The sequence below is a fragment of the Oncorhynchus masou genome, chromosome 13 (genome assembly GCF_036934945.1).
Source record: "Oncorhynchus masou masou isolate Uvic2021 chromosome 13, UVic_Omas_1.1, whole genome shotgun sequence".
Taxonomy (NCBI): Eukaryota; Metazoa; Chordata; class Actinopteri; order Salmoniformes; family Salmonidae; genus Oncorhynchus; species Oncorhynchus masou.
The window spans coordinates 5,967,386-5,990,399 of record NC_088224.1 but is presented as its reverse complement, the minus strand read 5'-3'; the positions used below and the strand labels follow the sequence as shown (position 1 = coordinate 5,990,399).

The following is a 23,014-nucleotide window of genomic DNA, read 5'->3' as shown; positions in this document are numbered from 1 at the left end:
GTCCTTGCGGCGCTCCGCTGCTGAGGGATAAAGAGTCTGAAAGAGTTTTTCCCAGATCCACGCGTTGCGTCCTGTTGGTCAGGAGGTCAGGGATCCACCACCAGGTAGAGCTGAGAAGGTTTCATGATGGGAACAGCATCCTTGCAGATGTCTCTGGGTTGTCCAGGTAGTCCAGGTAGTCTTCCACAGGACCTGTTAGTTCTATAGGGGAACTGCAGTGGGTGGAGGGAGGCGTGGTTTAGATATGGGACAGTACCTGTTAGTTCTATAGGGGAACTGCAGTGGGTGGAGGGAGGCGTGGTTTAGAGATGGGACAGTACCTGTTAGTTCTGTAGGGGAACTGCAGTGGGTGGAGGGATGTGTGGTTTAGAGATGGGACAGTACCTGTTAGTTCTATAGGGGAACTGCAGTGGGTGGAGGGAGGCGTGGTTTAGATATGGGACAGTACCTGTTAGTTCTGTAGGGGAACTGCAGTGGGTGGAGGGAGGCGTGGTTTAGAGATGGGACAGTACCTGTTAGTTCTATAGGGGAACTGCAGTGGGTGGAGGGAGGTGTGGTTTAGAGATGGGACAGTACCTGTTAGTTCTGTAGGGGAACTGCAGTGGGTGGAGGGAGGCGTGGTTTAGAGATGGGACAGTACCTGTTAGTTCTATAGGGGAACTACAGTGGGTGGAGGGAGGCGTGGTTTAGATATGGGACAGTACCTGTTAGTTCTATAGGGGAACTGCAGTGGGTGGAGGGAGGTGTGGTTTAGAGATGGGACAGTACCTGTTAGTTCTATAGGGGAACTGCAGTGGGTGGAGGGAGGTGTGGTTTAGATATGGGACAGTACCTGTTAGTTCTGTAGGGGAACTGCAGTGGGTGGAGGGAGGTGTGGTTTAGATATGGGACAGTACCTGATAGTTCTGTAGGGGAACTGCAGTGGGTGGAGGGAGGCGTGGTTTAGAGATGGGACAGTACCTGATAGTTCTGTAGGGGAACTGCAGTGGGTGGAGGGAGGCATGGTTTAGAGATGGGACAGTACCTGTTAGGGGAACTGCAGTGGGTGGAGGGAGGTGTGGTTTAGATATGGGACAGTACCTGTTAGGGGAACTGCAGTGGGTGGAGGGAGGCGTGGTTTAGAGATGGGACAGTACCTGTTAGGGGAACTACAGTGGGTGGAGGGAGGTGTGGTTTAGATATGGGACAGTACCTGTTAGTTCTATAGGGGAACTGCAGTTGGTGGAGGGAGGCGTGGTTTAGAGATGGGACAGTACCTGTTAGTTCTATAGGGGAACTACAGTGGGTGGAGGGAGGCGTGGTTTAGAGATGGGACAGTACATGTTAGTTCTGTAGGGGAACTGCAGTGGGTGGAGGGAGGCGTGGTTTAGAGATGGGACAGTACCTGTTAGGGGAACTGCAGTGGGTGGAGGGAGGCGTGGTTTAGAGATGGGACAGTACTTGTTAGTTCTGTAGGGGAACTGCAGTGGGTGGAGGGGGCGTGGTTTAGAGATGGGACAGTACCTGTTAGTTCTATAGGGGAACTGCAGTGGGTGGAGGGAGGTGTGGTTTAGAGATGGGACAGTACCTGTTAGGGGAACTGCAGTGGGTGGAGGGAGGCGTGGTTTAGAGATGGGACAGTACTTGTTAGTTCTGTAGGGGAACTGCAGTGGGTGGAGGGAGGTGGGGTTTAGAGATGGGACAGTACCTGTTAGTTCTATAGGGGAACTACAGTGGGTGGAGGGAGGCGTGGTTTAGATATGGGACAGTACCTGTTAGTTCTATAGGGGAACTGCAGTGGGTGGAGGGAGGCGTGGTTTAGATATGGGACAGTACCTGTTAGTTCTATAGGGGAACTGCAGTGGGTGGAGGGAGGTGTGGTTTAGAGATGGGACAGTACCTGTTAGTTCTATAGGGGAACTGCAGTGGGTGGAGGGAGGCGTGGTTTAGAGATGGGACAGTACCTGTTAGTTCTATAGGGGAACTGCAGTGGGTGGAGGGAGGTGTGGTTTAGAGATGGGACAGTACCTGTTAGTTCTATAGGGGAACTGCAGTGGGTGGAGGGAGGCGTGGTTTAGATATGGGACAGTACCTGTCAGTTCTATAGGGGAACTGCAGTGGGTGGAGGGAGGCGTGGTTTAGATATGGGACAGTACCTGTTAGTTCTATAGGGGAACTGCAGTGGGTGGAGGGAGGCGTTGTTTAGAGATGGGACAGTACCTGTTAGTTCTATAGGGGAACTACAGTGGGTGGAGGAGGCGTGGTTTAGAGATGGGACAGTACCTGTTAGTTCTATAGGGGAACTGCAGTGGGTGGAGGGAGGCGTGGTTTAGATATGGAACAGTGCCTGTTAGTTCTATAGGGGAACTGCAGTGGGTGGAGGGAGGCATGGTTTAGATATGGGACAGTACCTGTTAGTTCTATAGGGGAACTGCAGTGGGTGGAGGGAGGTGTGGTTTAGATATGGGACAGTACCTGTTAGGGGAACTGCAGTGGGTGGAGGGAGGCGTGGTTTAGATATGGGACAGTACCTGTTAGTTCTATAGGGGAACTGCAGTGGGTGGAGGGAGGTGTGGTTTAGAGATGGGACAGTACCTGTTAGTTCTATAGGGGAACTGCAGTGGGTGGAGGGAGGCGTGGTTTAGAGATGGGACAGTACCTGTTAGTTCTATAGGGGAACTGCAGTGGGTGGAGGGAGGTGTGGTTTAGAGATGGGACAGTACCTGTTAGTTCTGTAGGGGAACTGCAGTGGGTGGAGGGAGGCGTGGTTTAGAGATGGGACAGTACCTGTTAGTTCTATAGGGGAACTACAGTGGGTGGAGGAGGCGTGGTTTAGATATGGGACAGTACCTGTTAGTTCTATAGGGGAACTGCAGTGGGTGGAGGGAGGTGTGGTTTAGAGATGGGACAGTACCTGTTAGTTCTATAGGGGAACTGCATTGGGTGGAGGGAGGTGTGGTTTAGATATGGGACAGTACCTGTTAGTTCTGTAGGGGAACTGCAGTGGGTGGAGGGAGGTGTGGTTTAGATATGGGACAGTACCTGATAGTTCTGTAGGGGAACTGCAGTGGGTGGAGGGAGGCGTGGTTTAGAGATGGGACAGTACCTGATAGTTCTGTAGGGGAACTGCAGTGGGTGGAGGGAGGCATGGTTTAGAGATGGGACAGTACCTGTTAGGGGAACTGCAGTGGGTGGAGGGAGGTGTGGTTTAGATATGGGACAGTACCTGTTAGGGGAACTGCAGTGGGTGGAGGAGGCGTGGTTTAGAGATGGGACAGTACCTGTTAGGGGAACTACAGTGGGTGGAGGGAGGTGTGGTTTAGATATGGGACAGTACCTGTTAGTTCTATAGGGGAACTGCAGTGGGTGGAGGGAGGCGTGGTTTAGAGATGGGACAGTACCTGTTAGTTCTATAGGGGAACTACAGTGGGTGGAGGGAGGCGTGGTTTAGAGATGGGACAGTACATGTTAGTTCTGTAGGGGAACTGCAGTGGGTGGAGGAGGCGTGGTTTAGAGATGGGACAGTACCTGTTAGGGGAACTGCAGTGGGTGGAGGGAGGCGTGGTTTAGAGATGGGACAGTACTTGTTAGTTCTGTAGGGGAACTGCAGTGGGTGGAGGGGGCGTGGTTTAGAGATGGGACAGTACCTGTTAGTTCTATAGGGGAACTGCAGTGGGTGGAGGGAGGTGTGGTTTAGAGATGGGACAGTGCCTGTTAGGGGAACTGCAGTGGGTGGAGGGAGGCGTGGTTTAGAGATGGGACAGTACTTGTTAGTTCTGTAGGGGAACTGCAGTGGGTGGAGGGAGGTGGGGTTTAGAGATGGGACAGTACCTGTTAGTTCTATAGGGGAACTACAGTGGGTGGAGGGAGGCGTGGTTTAGATATGGGACAGTACCTGTTAGTTCTATAGGGGAACTGCAGTGGGTGGAGGGAGGCGTGGTTTAGATATGGGACAGTACCTGTTAGTTCTATAGGGGAACTGCAGTGGGTGGAGGGAGGTGTGGTTTAGAGATGGGACAGTACCTGTTAGTTCTATAGGGGAACTGCAGTGGGTGGAGGGAGGCGTGGTTTAGAGATGGGACAGTACCTGTTAGTTCTATAGGGGAACTGCAGTGGGTGGAGGGAGGTGTGGTTTAGAGATGGGACAGTACCTGTTAGTTCTGTAGGGGAACTGCAGTGGGTGGAGGGAGGTGTGGTTTAGATATGGGACAGTACCTGTTAGTTCTATAGGGGAACTGCAGTGGGTGGAGGGAGGTGTGGTTTAGATATGGGACAGTACCTGTTAGGGGAACTGCAGTGGGTGGAGGGAGGCGTGGTTTAGATATGGGACAGTACCTGTTAGTTCTATAGGGGAACTGCAGTGGGTGGAGGGAGGCGTGGTTTAGAGATAGGACAGTACCTGTTAGTTCTATAGGGGAACTGCAGTGGGTGGAGGGAGGCGTGGTTTAGAGATGGGACAGTACCTGTTAGTTCTATAGGGGAACTGCAGTGGGTGGAGGGAGGCGTGGTTTAGAGATGGGACAGTACCTGTTAGTTCTATAGGGGAACTGCAGTGGGTGGAGGGAGGCGTGGTTTAGAGATGGGACAGTACCTGTTAGTTCTATAGGGGAACTGCAGTGGGTGGAGGGAGGCGTGGTTTAGATATGGGACAGTACCTGTTAGTTCTATAGGGGAACTGCAGTGGGTGGAGGAGGCGTGGTTTAGATATGGGACAGTACCTGTTAGTTCTATAGGGGAACTGCAGTGGGTGGAGGGAGGCGTGGTTTAGAGATGGGACAGTACCTGTTAGTTCTATAGGGGAACTGCAGTGGGTGGAGGGAGGCGTGGTTTAGAGATGGGACAGTACCTGTTAGTTCTATAGGGGAACTGCAGTGGGTGGAGGGAGGCGTGGTTTAAAGATGGGACAGTACCTGTTAGTTCTATAGGGGAACTGCAGTGGGTGGAGGGAGGCGTGGTTTAGAGATGGGACAGTACCTGTTAGTTATGTTAGGGGAACTGCAGTGGGTGGAGGGAGGTGTGGTTTAGATATGGGACAGTACCTGTTAGTTATGTTAGGTGAACTGCAGTGGGTGGAGGGAGGCGTGGTTTAGAGATGGGACAGTACCTGTTAGTTCTATAGGGGAACTGCAGTGGGTGGAGGGAGGTGTGGTTTAGAGATGGGACAGTACCTGTTAGTTCTATAGGGGAACTGCAGTGGGTGGAGGGAGGCGTGGTTTAGAGATGGGACAGTACCTGTTAGTTCTATAGGGGAACTGCAGTGGGTGGAGGGAGGTGTGGTTTAGAGATGGGACAGTACCTGTTAGTTCTATAGGGGAACTGCAGTGGGTGGAGGGAGGCGTGGTTTAGATATGGGACAGTACCTGTCAGTTCTATAGGGGAACTGCAGTGGGTGGAGGGAGGCGTGGTTTAGATATGGGACAGTACCTGTTAGTTCTATAGGGGAACTGCAGTGGGTGGAGGGAGGCGTGGTTTAGAGATGGGACAGTACCTGTTAGTTCTATAGGGGAACTACAGTGGGTGGAGGGAGGCGTGGTTTAGAGATGGGACAGTACCTGATAGTTCTATAGGGGAACTGCAGTGGGTGGAGGGAGGCGTGGTTTAGATATGGAACAGTGCCTGTTAGTTCTATAGGGGAACTGCAGTGGGTGGAGGGAGGCATGGTTTAGATATGGGACAGTACCTGTTAGTTCTATAGGGGAACTGCAGTGGGTGGAGGGAGGTGTGGTTTAGATATGGGACAGTACCTGTTAGGGGAACTGCAGTGGGTGGAGGGAGGCGTGGTTTAGATATGGGACAGTACCTGTTAGTTCTATAGGGGAACTGCAGTGGGTGGAGGGAGGTGTGGTTTAGAGATGGGACAGTACCTGTTAGTTCTATAGGGGAACTGCAGTGGGTGGAGGGAGGCGTGGTTTAGAGATGGGACAGTACCTGTTAGTTCTATAGGGGAACTGCAGTGGGTGGAGGGAGGTGTGGTTTAGAGATGGGACAGTACCTGTTAGTTCTGTAGGGGAACTGCAGTGGGTGGAGGGAGGTGTGGTTTAGATATGGGACAGTACCTGTTAGTTCTATAGGGGAACTGCAGTGGGTGGAGGGAGGTGTGGTTTAGATATGGGACAGTACCTGTTAGGGGAACTGCAGTGGGTGGAGGGAGGCGTGGTTTAGATATGGGACAGTACCTGTTAGTTCTATAGGGGAACTGCAGTGGGTGGAGGGAGGCGTGGTTTAGAGATAGGACAGTACCTGTTAGTTCTATAGGGGAACTGCAGTGGGTGGAGGGAGGCGTGGTTTAGAGATGGGACAGTACCTGTTAGTTCTATAGGGGAACTGCAGTGGGTGGAGGGAGGCGTGGTTTAGAGATGGGACAGTACCTGTTAGTTCTATAGGGGAACTGCAGTGGGTGGAGGGAGGCGTGGTTTAGAGATGGGACAGTACCTGTTAGTTCTATAGGGGAACTGCAGTGGGTGGAGGGAGGCGTGGTTTAGATATGGGACAGTACCTGTTAGTTCTATAGGGGAACTGCAGTGGGTGGAGGGAGGCGTGGTTTAGATATGGGACAGTACCTGTTAGTTCTATAGGGGAACTGCAGTGGGTGGAGGGAGGCGTGGTTTAGAGATGGGACAGTACCTGTTAGTTCTATAGGGGAACTGCAGTGGGTGGAGGGAGGCGTGGTTTAGAGATGGGACAGTACCTGTTAGTTCTATAGGGGAACTGCAGTGGGTGGAGGGAGGCGTGGTTTAGAGATGGGACAGTACCTGTTAGTTATGTTAGGTGAACTGCAGTGGGTGGAGGGAGGTGTGGTTTAGATATGGGACAGTACCTGTTAGTTATGTTAGGTGAACTGCAGTGGGTGGAGGGAGGCGTGGTTTAGAGATGGGACAGTACCTGTTAGTTCTATAGGGGAACTGCAGTGGGTGGAGGGAGGCGTGGTTTAGAGATGGGACAGTACCTGTTAGTTCTATAGGGGAACTGCAGTGGGTGGAGGGAGGCGTGGTTTAGAGATGGGACAGTACCTGTTAGTTCTATAGGGGAACTGCAGTGGGTGGAGGGAGGTGTGGTTTAGAGATGGGACAGTACCTGTTAGTTCTATAGGGGAACTGCAGTGGGTGGAGGGAGGCGTGGTTTAGATATGGGACAGTACCTGTCAGTTCTATAGGGGAACTGCAGTGGGTGGAGGGAGGCGTGGTTTAGATATGGGACAGTACCTGTTAGTTCTATAGGGGAACTACAGTGGGTGGAGGGAGGCGTGGTTTAGAGATGGGACAGTACCTGTTAGTTCTATAGGGGAACTGCAGTGGGTGGAGGGAGGCGTGGTTTAGATATGGAACAGTGCCTGTTAGTTCTATAGGGGAACTGCAGTGGGTGGAGGGAGGCATGGTTTAGATATGGGACAGTACCTGTTAGTTCTATAGGGGAACTGCAGTGGGTGGAGGGAGGTGTGGTTTAGATATGGGACAGTACCTGTTAGGGGAACTGCAGTGGGTGGAGGGAGGCGTGGTTTAGATATGGGACAGTACCTGTTAGTTCTATAGGGGAACTGCAGTGGGTGGAGGGAGGTGTGGTTTAGAGATGGGACAGTACCTGTTAGTTCTATAGGGGAACTGCAGTGGGTGGAGGGAGGCGTGGTTTAGAGATGGGACAGTACCTGTTAGTTCTATAGGGGAACTGCAGTGGGTGGAGGGAGGTGTGGTTTAGAGATGGGACAGTACCTGTTAGTTCTGTAGGGGAACTGCAGTGGGTGGAGGGAGGTGTGGTTTAGATATGGGACAGTACCTGTTAGTTCTATAGGGGAACTGCAGTGGGTGGAGGGAGGCGTGGTTTAGAGATGGGACAGTACCTGTTAGGGGAACTGCAGTGGGTGGAGGGAGGCGTGGTTTAGAGATGGGACAGTACTTGTTAGTTCTGTAGGGGAACTGCAGTGGGTGGAGGGGGCGTGGTTTAGAGATGGGACAGTACCTGTTAGTTCTATAGGGGAACTGCAGTGGGTGGAGGGAGGTGTGGTTTAGAGATGGGACAGTACCTGTTAGGGGAACTGCAGTGGGTGGAGGGAGGCGTGGTTTAGAGATGGGACAGTACCTGTTAGTTCTGTAGTGGAACTGCAGTGGGTGGAGGGAGGCGTGGTTTAGAGATGGGACAGTACCTGTTAGTTCTATAGGGGAACTGCAGTGGGTGGAGGGAGGCGTGGTTTAGAGATGGGACAGTACCTGTTAGTTATGTTAGGGGAACTGCAGTGGGTGGAGGGAGGTGTGGTTTAGATATGGGACAGTACCTGTTAGTTATGTTAGGTGAACTGCAGTGGGTGGAGGGAGGCGTGGTTTAGAGATGGGACAGTACCTGTTAGTTCTATAGGGGAACTGCAGTGGGTGGAGGGAGGTGTGGTTTAGAGATGGGACAGTACCTGTTAGTTCTATAGGGGAACTACAGTGGGTGGAGGGAGGCGTGGTTTAGAGATGGGACAGTACCTGTTAGTTCTATAGGGGAACTGCAGTGGGTGGAGGGAGGCGTGGTTTAGATATGGAACAGTGCCTGTTAGTTCTATAGGGGAACTGCAGTGGGTGGAGGGAGGCATGGTTTAGATATGGGACAGTACCTGTTAGTTCTATAGGGGAACTGCAGTGGGTGGAGGGAGGTGTGGTTTAGATATGGGACAGTACCTGTTAGGGGAACTGCAGTGGGTGGAGGGAGGCGTGGTTTAGATATGGGACAGTACCTGTTAGTTCTATAGGGGAACTACAGTGGGTGGAGGGAGGCGTGGTTTAGAGATGGGACAGTACCTGTTAGTTCTGTAGGGGAACTGCAGTGGGTGGAGGGAGGTGTGGTTTAGATATGGGACAGTACCTGTTAGTTCTGTAGGGGAACTGCAGTGGGTGGAGGGAGGCGTGGTTTAGAGATGGGACAGTACCTGTTAGGGGAACTGCAGTGGGTGGAGGGAGGCGTGGTTTAGATATGGGACAGTACTTGTTAGTTCTGTAGGGGAACTGCAGTGGGTGGAGGGAGGCGTGGTTTAGAGATAGGACAGTACCTGTTAGGGGAACTGCAGTGGGTGGAGGGAGGCGTGGTTTAGAGATGGGACAGTACTTGTTAGTTCTGTAGGGGAACTGCAGTGGGTGGAGGGAGGTGGGGTTTAGAGATGGGACAGTACCTGTTAGTTCTATAGGGGAACTGCAGTGGGTGGAGGGAGGTGTGGTTTAGAGATGGGACAGTACCTGTTAGTTCTGTAAGGGAACTGCAGTGGGTGGAGGGAGGTGTGGTTTAGATATGGGACAGTACCTGTTAGTTCTATAGGGGAACTGCAGTGGGTGGAGGGAGGTGTGGTTTAGATATGGGACAGTACCTGTTAGGGGAACTGCAGTGGGTGGAGGGAGGCGTGGTTTAGATATGGGACAGTACCTGTTAGTTCTATAGGGGAACTGCAGTGGGTGGAGGGAGGCGTGGTTTAGAGATAGGACAGTACCTGTTAGTTCTATAGGGGAACTGCAGTGGGTGGAGGGAGGCGTGGTTTAGAGATGGGACAGTACCTGTTAGTTCTATAGGGGAACTGCAGTGGGTGGAGGGAGGCGTGGTTTAGAGATGGGACAGTACCTGTTAGTTCTATAGGGGAACTGCAGTGGGTGGAGGGAGGCGTGGTTTAGAGATGGGACCGTACCTGTTAGTTCTATAGGGGAACTGCAGTGGGTGGAGGAGGCGTGGTTTAGATATGGGACAGTACCTGTTAGTTCTATAGGGGAACTGCAGTGGGTGGAGGGAGGCGTGGTTTAGATATGGGACAGTACCTGTTAGTTCTATAGGGGAACTGCAGTGGGTGGAGGGAGGCGTGGTTTAGAGATGGGACAGTACCTGTTAGTTCTATAGGGGAACTGCAGTGGGTGGAGGGAGGCGTGGTTTAGAGATGGGACAGTACCTGTTAGTTCTATAGGGGAACTGCAGTGGGTGGAGGGAGGCTTGGTTTAGAGATGGGACAGTACCTGTTAGTTATGTTAGGGGAACTGCAGTGGGTGGAGGGAGGTGTGGTTTAGATATGGGACAGTACCTGTTAGTTATGTTAGGTGAACTGCAGTGGGTGGAGGGAGGCGTGGTTTAGAGATGGGACAGTACCTGTTAGTTCTATAGGGGAACTGCAGTGGGTGGAGGGAGGTGTGGTTTAGAGATGGGACAGTACCTGTTAGTTCTATAGGGGAACTGCAGTGGGTGGAGGGAGGCGTGGTTTAGAGATGGGACAGTACCTGTTAGTTCTATAGGGGAACTGCAGTGGGTGGAGGGAGGCGTGGTTTAGATATGGGACAGTACCTGTCAGTTCTATAGGGGAACTGCAGTGGGTGGAGGGAGGCGTGGTTTAGATATGGGACAGTACCTGTTAGTTCTATAGGGGAACTGCAGTGGGTGGAGGGAGGCGTGGTTTAGAGATGGGACAGTACCTGTTAGGGGAACTGCAGTGGGTGGAGGGAGGCGTGGTTTAGAGATGGGACAGTACTTGTTAGTTCTGTAGGGGAACTGCAGTGGGTGGAGGGGGCGTGGTTTAGAGATGGGACAGTACCTGTTAGTTCTATAGGGGAACTGCAGTGGGTGGAGGGAGGTGTGGTTTAGAGATGGGACAGTACCTGTTAGGGGAACTGCAGTGGGTGGAGGGAGGCGTGGTTTAGAGATGGGACAGTACTTGTTAGTTCTGTAGGGGAACTGCAGTGGGTGGAGGGAGGTGGGGTTTAGAGATGGGACAGTACCTGTTAGTTCTATAGGGGAACTGCAGTGGGTGGAGGGAGGTGTGGTTTAGAGATGGGACAGTACCTGTTAGTTCTGTAGGGGAACTGCAGTGGGTGGAGGGAGGTGTGGTTTAGATATGGGACAGTACCTGTTAGTTCTATAGGGGAACTGCAGTGGGTGGAGGGAGGTGTGGTTTAGATATGGGACAGTACCTGTTAGGGGAACTGCAGTGGGTGGAGGGAGGCGTGGTTTAGATATGGGACAGTACCTGTTAGTTCTATAGGGGAACTGCAGTGGGTGGAGGGAGGCGTGGTTTAGAGATAGGACAGTACCTGTTAGTTCTATAGGGGAACTGCAGTGGGTGGAGGGAGGCGTGGTTTAGAGATGGGACAGTACCTGTTAGTTCTATAGGGGAACTGCAGTGGGTGGAGGGAGGCGTGGTTTAGAGATGGGACAGTACCTGTTAGTTCTATAGGGGAACTGCAGTGGGTGGAGGGAGGCGTGGTTTAGATATGGGACAGTACCTGTTAGTTCTATAGGGGAACTGCAGTGGGTGGAGGGAGGCGTGGTTTAGATATGGGACAGTACCTGTTAGTTCTATAGGGGAACTGCAGTGGGTGGAGGGAGGCGTGGTTTAGAGATGGGACAGTACCTGTTAGTTCTATAGGGGAACTGCAGTGGGTGGAGGGAGGCGTGGTTTAGAGATGGGACAGTACCTGTTAGTTCTATAGGGGAACTGCAGTGGGTGGAGGGAGGCGTGGTTTAGAGATGGGACAGTACCTGTTAGTTATGTTAGGGGAACTGCAGTGGGTGGAGGGAGGTGTGGTTTAGATATGGGACAGTACCTGTTAGTTATGTTAGGTGAACTGCAGTGGGTGGAGGGAGGCGTGGTTTAGAGATGGGACAGTACCTGTTAGTTCTATAGGGGAACTGCAGTGGGTGGAGGGAGGTGTGGTTTAGAGATGGGACAGTACCTGTTAGTTCTATAGGGGAACTGCAGTGGGTGGAGGGAGGCGTGGTTTAGAGATGGGACAGTACCTGTTAGTTCTATAGGGGAACTGCAGTGGGTGGAGGGAGGTGTGGTTTAGAGATGGGACAGTACCTGTTAGGGGAACTGCAGTGGGTGGAGGGAGGCGTGGTTTAGAGATGGGACAGTACTTGTTAGTTCTGTAGGGGAACTGCAGTGGGTGGAGGGAGGTGGGGTTTAGAGATGGGACAGTACCTGTTAGTTCTATAGGGGAACTACAGTGGGTGGAGGGAGGCGTGGTTTAGATATGGGACAGTACCTGTTAGTTCTATAGGGGAACTGCAGTGTGTGGAGGGAGGTGTGGTTTAGAGATGGGACAGTACCTGTTAGTTCTATAGGGGAACTGCAGTGGGTGGAGGGAGGCGTGGTTTAGAGATGGGACAGTAGCTGTTAGTTCTATAGGGGAACTGCAGTGGGTGGAGGGAGGTGTGGTTTAGAGATGGGACAGTACCTGTTAGTTCTATAGGGGAACTGCAGTGGGTGGAGGGAGGCGTGGTTTAGAGATGGGACAGTAGCTGTTAGTTCTATAGGGGAACTGCAGTGGGTGGAGGGAGGTGTGGTTTAGAGATGGGACAGTACCTGTTAGTTCTATAGGGGAACTGCAGTGGGTGGAGGGAGGCGTGGTTTAGATATGGGACAGTACCTGTCAGTTCTATAGGGGAACTGCAGTGGGTGGAGGGAGGCGTGGTTTAGATATGGGACAGTACCTGTTAGTTCTATAGGGGAACTGCAGTGGGTGGAGGGAGGCGTGGTTTAGAGATGGGACAGTACCTGTTAGTTCTATAGGGGAACTACAGTGGGTGGAGGGAGGCGTGGTTTAGAGATGGGACAGTACCTGTTAGTTCTATAGGGGAACTGCAGTGGGTGGAGGAGGCGTGGTTTAGATATGGAACAGTGCCTGTTAGTTCTATAGGGGAACTGCAGTGGGTGGAGGGAGGCATGGTTTAGATATGGGACAGTACCTGTTAGTTCTATAGGGGAACTGCAGTGGGTGGAGGGAGGTGTGGTTTAGATATGGGACAGTACCTGTTAGGGGAAATGCAGTGGGTGGAGGGAGGCGTGGTTTAGAGATGGGACAGTACTTGTTAGTTCTGTAGGGGAACTGCAGTGGGTGGAGGGGGCGTGGTTTAGAGATGGGACAGTACCTGTTAGTTCTATAGGGGAACTGCAGTGGGTGGAGGGAGGTGTGGTTTAGAGATGGGACAGTACCTGTTAGGGGAACTGCAGTGGGTGGAGGAGGCGTGGTTTAGATATGGGACAGTACCTGTTAGTTCTATAGGGGAACTGCAGTGGGTGGAGGGAGGCGTGGTTTAGAGATAGGACAGTACCTGTTAGTTCTATAGGGGAACTGCAGTGGGTGGAGGGAGGCGTGGTTTAGAGATGGGACAGTACCTGTTAGTTCTATAGGGGAACTGCAGTGGGTGGAGGGAGGCGTGGTTTAGAGATGGGACAGTACCTGTTAGTTCTATAGGGGAACTGCAGTGGGTGGAGGGAGGCGTGGTTTAGAGATGGGACAGTACCTGTTAGTTCTATAGGGGAACTGCAGTGGGTGGAGGGAGGCGTGGTTTAGATATGGGACAGTACCTGTTAGTTCTATAGGGGAACTGCAGTGGGTGGAGGGAGGCGTGGTTTAGATATGGGACAGTACCTGTTAGTTCTATAGGGGAACTGCAGTGGGTGGAGGGAGGCGTGGTTTAGAGATGGGACAGTACCTGTTAGTTCTATAGGGGAACTGCAGTGGGTGGAGGGAGGCGTGGTTTAGAGATGGGACAGTACCTGTTAGTTCTATAGGGGAACTGCAGTGGGTGGAGGGAGGCGTGGTTTAGAGATGGGACAGTACCTGTTAGTTATGTTAGGGGAACTGCAGTGGGTGGAGGGAGGTGTGGTTTAGAGATGGGACAGTACCTGTTAGGGGAACTGCAGTGGGTGGAGGGAGGCGTGGTTTAGAGATGGGACAGTACCTGTTAGTTATGTTAGGTGAACTGCAGTGGGTGGAGGGAGGCGTGGTTTAGAGATGGGACAGTACCTGTTAGTTCTATAGGGGAACTGCAGTGGGTGGAGGGAGGTGTGGTTTAGAGATGGGACAGTACCTGTTAGTTCTATAGGGGAACTGCAGTGGGTGGAGGGAGGCGTGGTTTAGAGATGGGACAGTACCTGTTAGTTCTATAGGGGAACTGCAGTGGGTGGAGGGAGGTGTGGTTTAGAGATGGGACAGTACCTGTTAGTTCTATAGGGGAACTGCAGTGGGTGGAGGGAGGCGTGGTTTAGATATGGGACAGTACCTGTCAGTTCTATAGGGGAACTGCAGTGGGTGGAGGGAGGCGTGGTTTAGATATGGGACAGTACCTGTTAGTTCTATAGGGGAACTGCAGTGGGTGGAGGGAGGCGTGGTTTAGAGATGGGACAGTACCTGTTAGTTCTATAGGGGAACTACAGTGGGTGGAGGGAGGCGTGGTTTAGAGATGGGACAGTACCTGTTAGTTCTATAGGGGAACTGCAGTGGGTGGAGGGAGGCGTGGTTTAGATATGGAACAGTGCCTGTTAGTTCTATAGGGGAACTGCAGTGGGTGGAGGGAGGCATGGTTTAGATATGGGACAGTACTTGTTAGTTCTGTAGGGGAACTGCAGTGGGTGGAGGGAGGTGTGGTTTAGAGATGGGACAGTACCTGTTAGGGGAACTGCAGTGGGTGGAGGAGGCGTGGTTTAGAGATGGGACAGTACTTGTTAGTTCTGTAGGGGAACTGCAGTGGGTGGAGGGAGGCGGGGGTTTAGAGATGGGACAGTACCTGTTAGTTCTATAGGGGAACTACAGTGGGTGGAGGGAGGCGTGGTTTAGATATGGGACAGTACCTGTTAGTTCTATAGGGGAACTGCAGTGGGTGGAGGGAGGCGTGGTTTAGATATGGGACAGTACCTGTTAGTTCTATAGGGGAACTGCAGTGGGTGGAGGGAGGTGTTGTTTAGAGATGGGACAGTACCTGTTAGTTCTATAGGGGAACTGCAGTGGGTGGAGGGAGGCGTGGATTAGAGATGGGACAGTAGCTGTTAGTTCTATAGGGGAACTGCAGTGGGTGGAGGGAGGTGTGGTTTAGAGATGGGACAGTACCTGTTAGTTCTATAGGGGAACTGCAGTGGGTGGAGGGAGGCGTGGTTTAGATATGGGACAGTACCTGTCAGTTCTATAGGGGAACTGCAGTGGGTGGAGGGAGGCGTGGTTTAGAGATGGGACAGTACCTGTTAGTTCTATAGGGGAACTGCAGTGGGTGGAGGGAGGCGTGGTTTAGATATGGAAGAGTGCCTGTTAGTTCTATAGGGGAACTGCAGTGGGTGGAGGGAGGCATGGTTTAGATATGGGACAGTACCTGTTAGTTCTATAGGGGAACTGCAGTGGGTGGAGGGAGGTGTGGTTTAGATATGGGACAGTACCTGTTAGGGGAACTGCAGTGGGTGGAGGGAGGCGTGGTTTAGATATGGGACAGTACCTGTTAGTTCTATAGGGGAACTGCAGTGGGTGGAGGGAGGTGTGGTTTAGAGATGGGACAGTACCTGTTAGTTCTATAGGGGAACTGCAGTGGGTGGAGGGAGGCGTGGTTTAGAGATGGGACAGTACCTGTTAGTTCTATAGGGGAACTGCAGTGGGTGGAGGGAGGTGTGGTTTAGAGATGGGACAGTACCTGTTAGTTCTGTAGGGGAACTGCAGTGGGTGGAGGGAGGTGTGGTTTAGATATGGGACAGTACCTGTTAGTTCTATAGGGGAACTGCAGTGGGTGGAGGGAGGTGTGGTTTAGATATGGGACAGTACCTGTTAGGGGAACTGCAGTGGGTGGAGGGAGGCGTGGTTTAGAGATAGGATAGTACCTGTTAGTTCTATAGGGGAACTGCAGTGGGTGGAGGGAGGCGTGGTTTAGAGATGGGACAGTACCTGTTAGTTCTATAGGGGAACTGCAGTGGGTGGAGGGAGGCGTGGTTTAGAGATGGGACAGTACCTGTTAGTTCTATAGGGGAACTACAGTGGGTGGAGGGAGGCGTGGTTTAGAGATGGGACAGTACCTGTTAGTTCTATAGGGGAACTGCAGTGGGTGGAGGGAGGCGTGGTTTAGAGATGGGACAGTACCTGTTAGTTCTATAGGGGAACTGCAGTGGGTGGAGGGAGGCGTGGTTTAGAGATGGGACAGTACCTGTTAGTTCTATAGGGGAACTGCAGTGGGTGGAGGGAGGCGTGGTTTAGATATGGAACAGTGCCTGTTAGTTCTATAGGGGAACTGCAGTGGGTGGAGGGAGGCATGGTTTAGATATGGGACAGTACCTGTTAGTTCTATAGGGGAACTGCAGTGGGTGGAGGGAGGTGTGGTTTAGATATGGGACAGTACCTGTTAGGGGAACTGCAGTGGGTGGAGGGAGGCGTGGTTTAGATATGGGACAGTACCTGTTAGTTCTATAGGGGAACTGCAGTGGGTGGAGGAGGCGTGGTTTAGAGATGGGACAGTACCTGTTAGTTCTATAGGGGAACTGCAGTGGGTGGAGGGAGGCGTGGTTTAGATATGGGACAGTACCTGTTAGTTCTATAGGGGAACTGCAGTGGGTGGAGGGAGGCGTGGTTTAGATATGGGACAGTACCTGTTAGTTCTATAGGGGAACTGCAGTGGGTGGAGGGAGGCGTGGTTTAGAGATGGGACAGTACCTGTTAGTTCTATAGGGGAACTGCAGTGGGTGGAGGGAGGCGTGGTTTAGAGATGGGACAGTACCTGTTAGTTCTATAGGGGAACTGCAGTGGGTGGAGGGAGGCGTGGTTTAGATATGGGACAGTACCTGTTAGTTATGTTAGGGGAACTGCAGTGGGTGGAGGGAGGTGTGGTTTAGATATGGGACAGTACCTGTTAGTTATGTTAGGTGAACTGCAGTGGGTGGAGGGAGGCGTGGTTTAGAGATGGGACAGTACCTGTTAGTTCTATAGGGGAACTGCAGTGGGTGGAGGGAGGTGTGGTTTAGAGACGGGACAGTACCTGTTAGTTCTATAGGGGAACTGCAGTGGGTGGAGGGAGGCGTGGTTTAGAGATGGGACAGTACCTGTTAGTTCTATAGGGGAACTGCAGTGGGTGGAGGGAGGTGTGGTTTAGAGATGGGACAGTACCTGTTAGTTCTATAGGGGAACTGCAGTGGGTGGAGGGAGGCGTGGTTTAGAGATGGGACAATACCTGTTAGTTCTATAGGGGAACTGCAGTGGGTGGAGGGAGGCGTGGTTTAGATATGGGACAGTACCTGTTAGTTCTATAGGGGAACTGCAGTGGGTGGAGGGAGGCGTGGTTTAGAGATGGGACAGTACCTGTTAGTTCTATAGGGGAACTACAGTGGGTGGAGGGAGGCGTGGTTTAGAGATGGGACAGTACCTGTTAGTTCTATAGGGGAACTGCAGTGGGTGGAGGGAGGCGTGGTTTAGATATGGAACAGTGCCTGTTAGTTCTATAGGGGAACTGCAGTGGGTGGAGGGAGGCATGGTTTAGATATGGGACAGTACCTGTTAGTTCTATAGGGGAACTGCAGTGGGTGGAGGGAGGTGTGGTTTAGATATGGGACAGTACCTGTTAGGGGAACTGCAGTGGGTGGAGGGAGGCGTGGTTTAGATATGGGACAGTACCTGTTAGTTCTATAGGGGAACTGCAGTGGGTGGAGGGAGGTGTGGTTTAGAGATGGGACAGTACCTGTTAGTTCTATAGGGGAACTGCAGTGGGTGGAGGGAGGCGTGGTTTAGAGATGGGACAGTACCTGTTAGGGGAACTGCAGTGGGTGGAGGGAGGCGTGGTTTAGAGATGGGACAGTACCTGTTAGTTCTGTAGTGGAACTGCAGTGGGTGGAGGGAGGTGTGGTTTAGATATGGGACAGTACCTGTTAGTTCTATAGGGGAACTACAGTGGGTGGAGGGAGGCGTGGTTTAGAGATGGGACAGTACCTGTTAGGGGAACTGCAGTGGGTGGAGGGAGGCGTGGTTTAGAGATGGGACAGTACTTGTTAGTTCTGTAGGGGAACTGCAGTGGGTGGAGGGGGCGTGGTTTAGAGATGGGACAGTACCTGTTAGTTCTATAGGGGAACTGCAGTGGGTGGAGGGAGGTGTGGTTTAGAGATGGGACAGTACCTGTTAGGGGAACTGCAGTGGGTGGAGGGAGGTGGGGTTTAGAGATGGGACAGTACCTGTTAGTTCTATAGGGGAACTACAGTGGGTGGAGGGAGGCATGGTTTAGATATGGGACAGTACCTGTTAGTTCTATAGGGGAACTGCAGTGGGTGGAGGGAGGCGTGGTTTAGATATGGGACAGTACCTGTTAGTTCTATAGGGGAACTGCAGTGGGTGGAGGGAGGTGTGGTTTAGAGATGGGACAGTACCTGTTAGTTCTATAGGGGAACTGCAGTGGGTGGAGGGAGGCGTGGTTTAGAGATGGGACAGTACCTGTTAGTTCTATGGGGAACTGCAGTGGGTGGAGGGAGGTGTGGTTTAGAGATGGGACAGTACCTGTTAGTTCTATAGGGGAACTGCAGTGGGTGGAGGAGGCGTGGTTTAGATATGGGACAGTACCTGTCAGTTCTATAGGGGAACTGCAGTGGGTGGAGGGAGGCGTGGTTTAGATATGGGACAGTACCTGTTAGTTCTATAGGGGAACTGCAGTGGGTGGAGGGAGGCGTGGTTTAGAGATGGGAGAGTACCTGTTAGTTCTATGGGGAACTACAGTGGGTGGAGGGAGGCGTGGTTTAGAGATGGGACAGTACCTGTTAGTTCTATAGGGGAACTGCAGTGGGTGGAGGGAGGCGTGGTTTAGATATGGAACAGTGCCTGTTAGTTCTATAGGGGAACTGCAGTGGGTGGAGGGAGGCATGGTTTAGATATGGGACAGTACCTGTTAGTTCTATAGGGGAACTGCAGTGGGTGGAGGGAGGTGTGGTTTAGATATGGGACAGTACCTGTTAGGGGAACTGCAGTGGGTGGAGGGAGGCGTGGTTTAGATATGGGACAGTACCTGTTAGTTCTATAGGGGAACTGCAGTGGGTGGAGGGAGGTGTGGTTTAGAGATGGGACAGTACCTGTTAGTTCTATAGGGGAACTGCAGTGGGTGGAGGGAGGCGTGGTTTAGAGATGGGACAGTACCTGTTAGTTCTATAGGGGAACTGCAGTGGGTGGAGGGAGGTGTGGTTTAGAGATGGGACAGTACCTGTTAGTTCTGTAGGGGAACTGCAGTGGGTGGAGGGAGGTGTGGTTTAGATATGGGACAGTACCTGTTAGTTCTATAGGGGAACTGCAGTGGGTGGAGGGAGGTGTGGTTTAGATATGGGACAGTACCTGTTAGGGGAACTGCAGTGGGTGGAGGGAGGCGTGGTTTAGATATGGGACAGTACCTGTTAGTTCTATAGGGGAACTGCAGTGGGTGGAGGAGGCGTGGTTTAGAGATAGGACAGTACCTGTTAGTTCTATAGGGGAACTGCAGTGGGTGGAGGGAGGCGTGGTTTAGAGATGGGACAGTACCTGTTAGTTCTATAGGGGAACTGCAGTGGGTGGAGGAGGCGTGGTTTAGAGATGGGACAGTACCTGTTAGTTCTATAGGGGAACTGCAGTGGGTGGAGGGAGGCGTGGTTTAGAGATGGGACAGTACCTGTTAGTTCTATAGGGGAACTGCAGTGGGTGGAGGGAGGCGTGGTTTAGATATTGGACAGTACCTGTTAGTTCTATAGGGGAACTGCAGTGGGTGGAGGGAGGCGTGGTTTAGATATGGGACAGTACCTGTTAGTTCTATAGGGGAACTGCAGTGGGTGGAGGGAGGCGTGGTTTAGAGATGGGACAGTACCTGTTAGTTCTATAGGGGAACTGCAGTGGGTGGAGGAGGCGTGGTTTAGAGATGGGACAGTACCTGTTAGTTCTATAGGGGAACTGCAGTGGGTGGAGGAGGCGTGGTTTAGAGATGGGACAGTATCTGTTAGTTATGTTAGGGGAACTGCAGTGGGTGGAGGGAGGTGTGGTTTAGATATGGGACAGTACCTGTTAGTTCTGTTAGGTGAACTGCAGTGGGTGGAGGGAGGCGTGGTTTAGATATGGGACAGTACCTGTTAGTTATGTTAAGGGAACTGCAGTGGGTGGAGGGAGGTGTGGTTTAGATATGGGACAGTACCTGTTAGTTCTGTAGGGGAACTGCAGTGGGTGGAGGGAGGCGTGGTTTAGATATGGGACAGTACCTGTTAGTTCTATAGGGGAACTGCAGTGGGTGGAGGGAGGCGTGGTTTAGAGATGGGACAGTACCTGTTAGTTCTATAGGGGAACTGCAGTGGGTGGAGGGAGGTGTGGTTTAGAGATGGGACAGGACCTGTTAGTTATGTTAGGTGAACTGCAGTGGGTGGAGGGAGGCGTGGTTTAGAGATGGGACAGTACCTGTTAGTTCTATAGGGGAACTGCAGTGGGTGGAGGGAGGTGTGGTTTAGAGATGGGACAGTACCTGTTAGTTCTATAGGGGAACTGCAGTAATGGAAGGGGGGAAGGGGGAGGGCAGCCTGGGACAGGCTGGGAGGGGGAAGGAGCGTGGGGGAAGGGGTAGAGCAGCATGGGGCAGGCTGGGAGGAGGGGGGGGGGATTGGGACAGGCTGGGGGAGGGAGGTAGGGTTGGAGGTTCCTGGGATGGCAGAAGGGTAGAGACGGTAATAGGGATCTCACCCCCCTCTCCCTCCCTCCTCCTCTACAGGTAATGAGCTGTAAATGATTGATGTTTCAGTGAACTGAGGTGTCTGTCTCTCTGACCAGTGTGTTTGTGTGAGAGTCATCCATCACTGACCACTGCTCCATGGTGACACATGTTGATCACCCTCCAGGGCCAGGAGAGAAGAGGCTGACACAGGAGGAATCACAGGCCAGGACCAGAGCTTCTCTCTGGGGAACAGCTCCACTCCATCAAACTTTGGCTTCATGTCACTTCTACTCTAATGTGAAATCTCTCTCTCTCTGTCTCTCTCTCTCTCGCTCTCTCTCTCTCTCTGTCTCTCTCTCTCTCTCTCTCTCTCTCGCTCTCTCTCTCTCTCTCTCTCTCTCTCTGTCTCTCTCTCTCTCGCTCTCTCTCTCTCTCTCTCTCTCTCTCTCTCTCTCAATTCAATACACTTCAATTCAAGGGCTTTATTGGCACGGGAAACATGTGTTAAAAATGCCAAAGCATGTGAGGTAGATAATATATAAAGTGAATATATATGTCACGTTCTGACCTTTATTTCCTTTGTTTTGTCACTAGTATGGTCAGGGCGTGAGTTGGGGTGGGCAGTCTATGTTTGTTTTTCTATGATTTGGGTATTTCTATGTTTCTGCCTAGTATGGTTCTCAATCAGAAGCAGGTGTCATTAGTTGTCTCTGATTGAGAATCATACTTAGGTAGCCTGGGTTTCACTGTGTGTTTGTGGGTGATTGTTCCTGTCTCTGTGCTTGCACCAGATAGGGCTGTTTTGGGTTTTCACATTTCTTGTTTTTGTTAGTCTGTTCATGTATAGTTTTCTTCATTAAAGAACCATGAATAGAAACCACGCTGCATTTTGGTCCGCCTCTCCTTCAAGTCAAGAAAACCATTACACTCTCTCAATTCAATTTCAATGCAATGGCTTTAATGGCATGGGAAACGTGTTGAAATTGCCAAAGCAAGTGAGGTAGATAATATATAAAGTGAAATAAACAATCAAAATTAACAGTAAACATTACACATACAGAAGTTTCTCTCTCTCAGAATGGCTGTACAGGTCACCAATCCCCCCTGCACCCCATCCCTCTATCCTCCTCTCCCCTTCCCCCTCTATAGTAGCATTACAATAGAACTAGTGTCCCTCTCACCTCCCTCACTCCCTCCCCCCTTCCCCCTCTCGTTTCAGTCTGTCCCTGATAACATCTCTGATGGGGGTAGGAAATGGCAGAGGGGTGGGGGGGGGTCTCTAAATAACCTGACATCCAGCTGTGTGTGTGTGTGTGTGTGTGTGTGTGTGTGTGTGTGTGTGTGTGTGTGTGTGTGTGTGTGTGTGTGTGTGTGTGTGTGTGTGCGATTGACTGTGATTGCTACACTGTGTGAATATGTAAACGGGATGCTGATGATGATGATGATGATGATGAGTACTCAGGCTCTTAGTTTGAGGGGGAGTGATTTGAAGCTATTGATAAAGTTTGTACCATTTTGAAACCATTGTTCACTCACAACATACAAGATAAAAAAGAGATAGACGAGGCCTGTAGGAGAATAGGAGGAGAGCCAGAGAGCCAGAGAGACAGAGACAGAGAGAAAGAGAGACAGAGAGAAAGAGAGAGACAGACAGAGAGAGAGACACAGAGAGAGAGAGAGAGAGAGAGAGAGAGAGAGAGAGAGAGAGAGAGGGAGTGAGGTGGAGAGAGAGAGACAGAGAGAGAGACAGAAAGCAGGTATATCAGTAGAGAGAGAGAGAGCAGGTATATCAGTAGAGGTGGGTGACAGAGCAGGTATATCAGTAGAGAGACAGAGAGCAGGTATATCAGTAGAGAGAGAGAGAGCAGGTATATCAGTAGAGATGGGTGACAGAGAGCAGGTATATCAGTAGAGATGGGTGACAGAGCAGGTATATCAGTAGAGAGACAGAGAGCAGGTATATCAGTGGAGATGGGTGACAGAGAGCAGGTATATCAGTAGAGTGACAGAGAGCAGGTATATCAGTAGAGAGAGAGAGAGCAGGTATATCAGTAGAGAGAGAGAGAGCAGGTATATCAGTAGAGATGGGTGACAGAGAGCAGGTATATCAGTGGAGATGGGTGACAGAGAGCAGGTATATCAGTGGAGATGGGTGACAGAGAGCAGGTATATCAGTAGAGAGACAGAGAGCAGGTATATCAGTAGAGATGGGTGACAGAGAGCAGGTATATCAGTAGAGTGACAGAGAGCAGGTATATCAGTGGAGAGACAGAGAGCAGATATATCAGTAGAGATGGGTGACAGAGAGCAGGTATATCAGTAGAGAGACAGAGAGCAGGTATATCAGTAGAGATGGGTGACAGAGCAGGTATATCAGTAGAGTGACAGAGAGCAGGTATATCAGTAGAGATGGGTGACAGAGCAGGTATATCAGTAGAGTGACAGAGAGCTGGTATATCAGTAGAGATGGGTGACAGAGAGCAGGTATATCAGTGGAGATGGGTGACAGAGAGCAGGTATATCAGTAGAGTGACAGAGAGCAGGTATATCAGTGGAGAGACAGAGAGCAGATATATCAGTAGAGATGGGTGACAGACAGCAGGTATATCAGTAGAGTGACAGAGAGCAGGTATATCAGTAGAGAGACAGAGAGCAG

At 51.6% G+C, this 23,014-nt stretch overlaps 1 long non-coding RNA gene across 1 annotated transcript; it reads left to right on the top strand.

Moving 5' to 3' along the window:
* The first annotated feature begins 22,133 nt into the window (after positions 1-22,133).
* LOC135551337 (uncharacterized) lies at positions 22,134-22,778 on the top strand. The gene is made up of 3 exons (XR_010457285.1): positions 22,134-22,460; positions 22,525-22,696; positions 22,727-22,778. It is a non-coding gene; the product is annotated as an uncharacterized LOC135551337 (long non-coding RNA).
* The last annotated feature ends 236 nt before the right edge of the window (positions 22,779-23,014 follow it).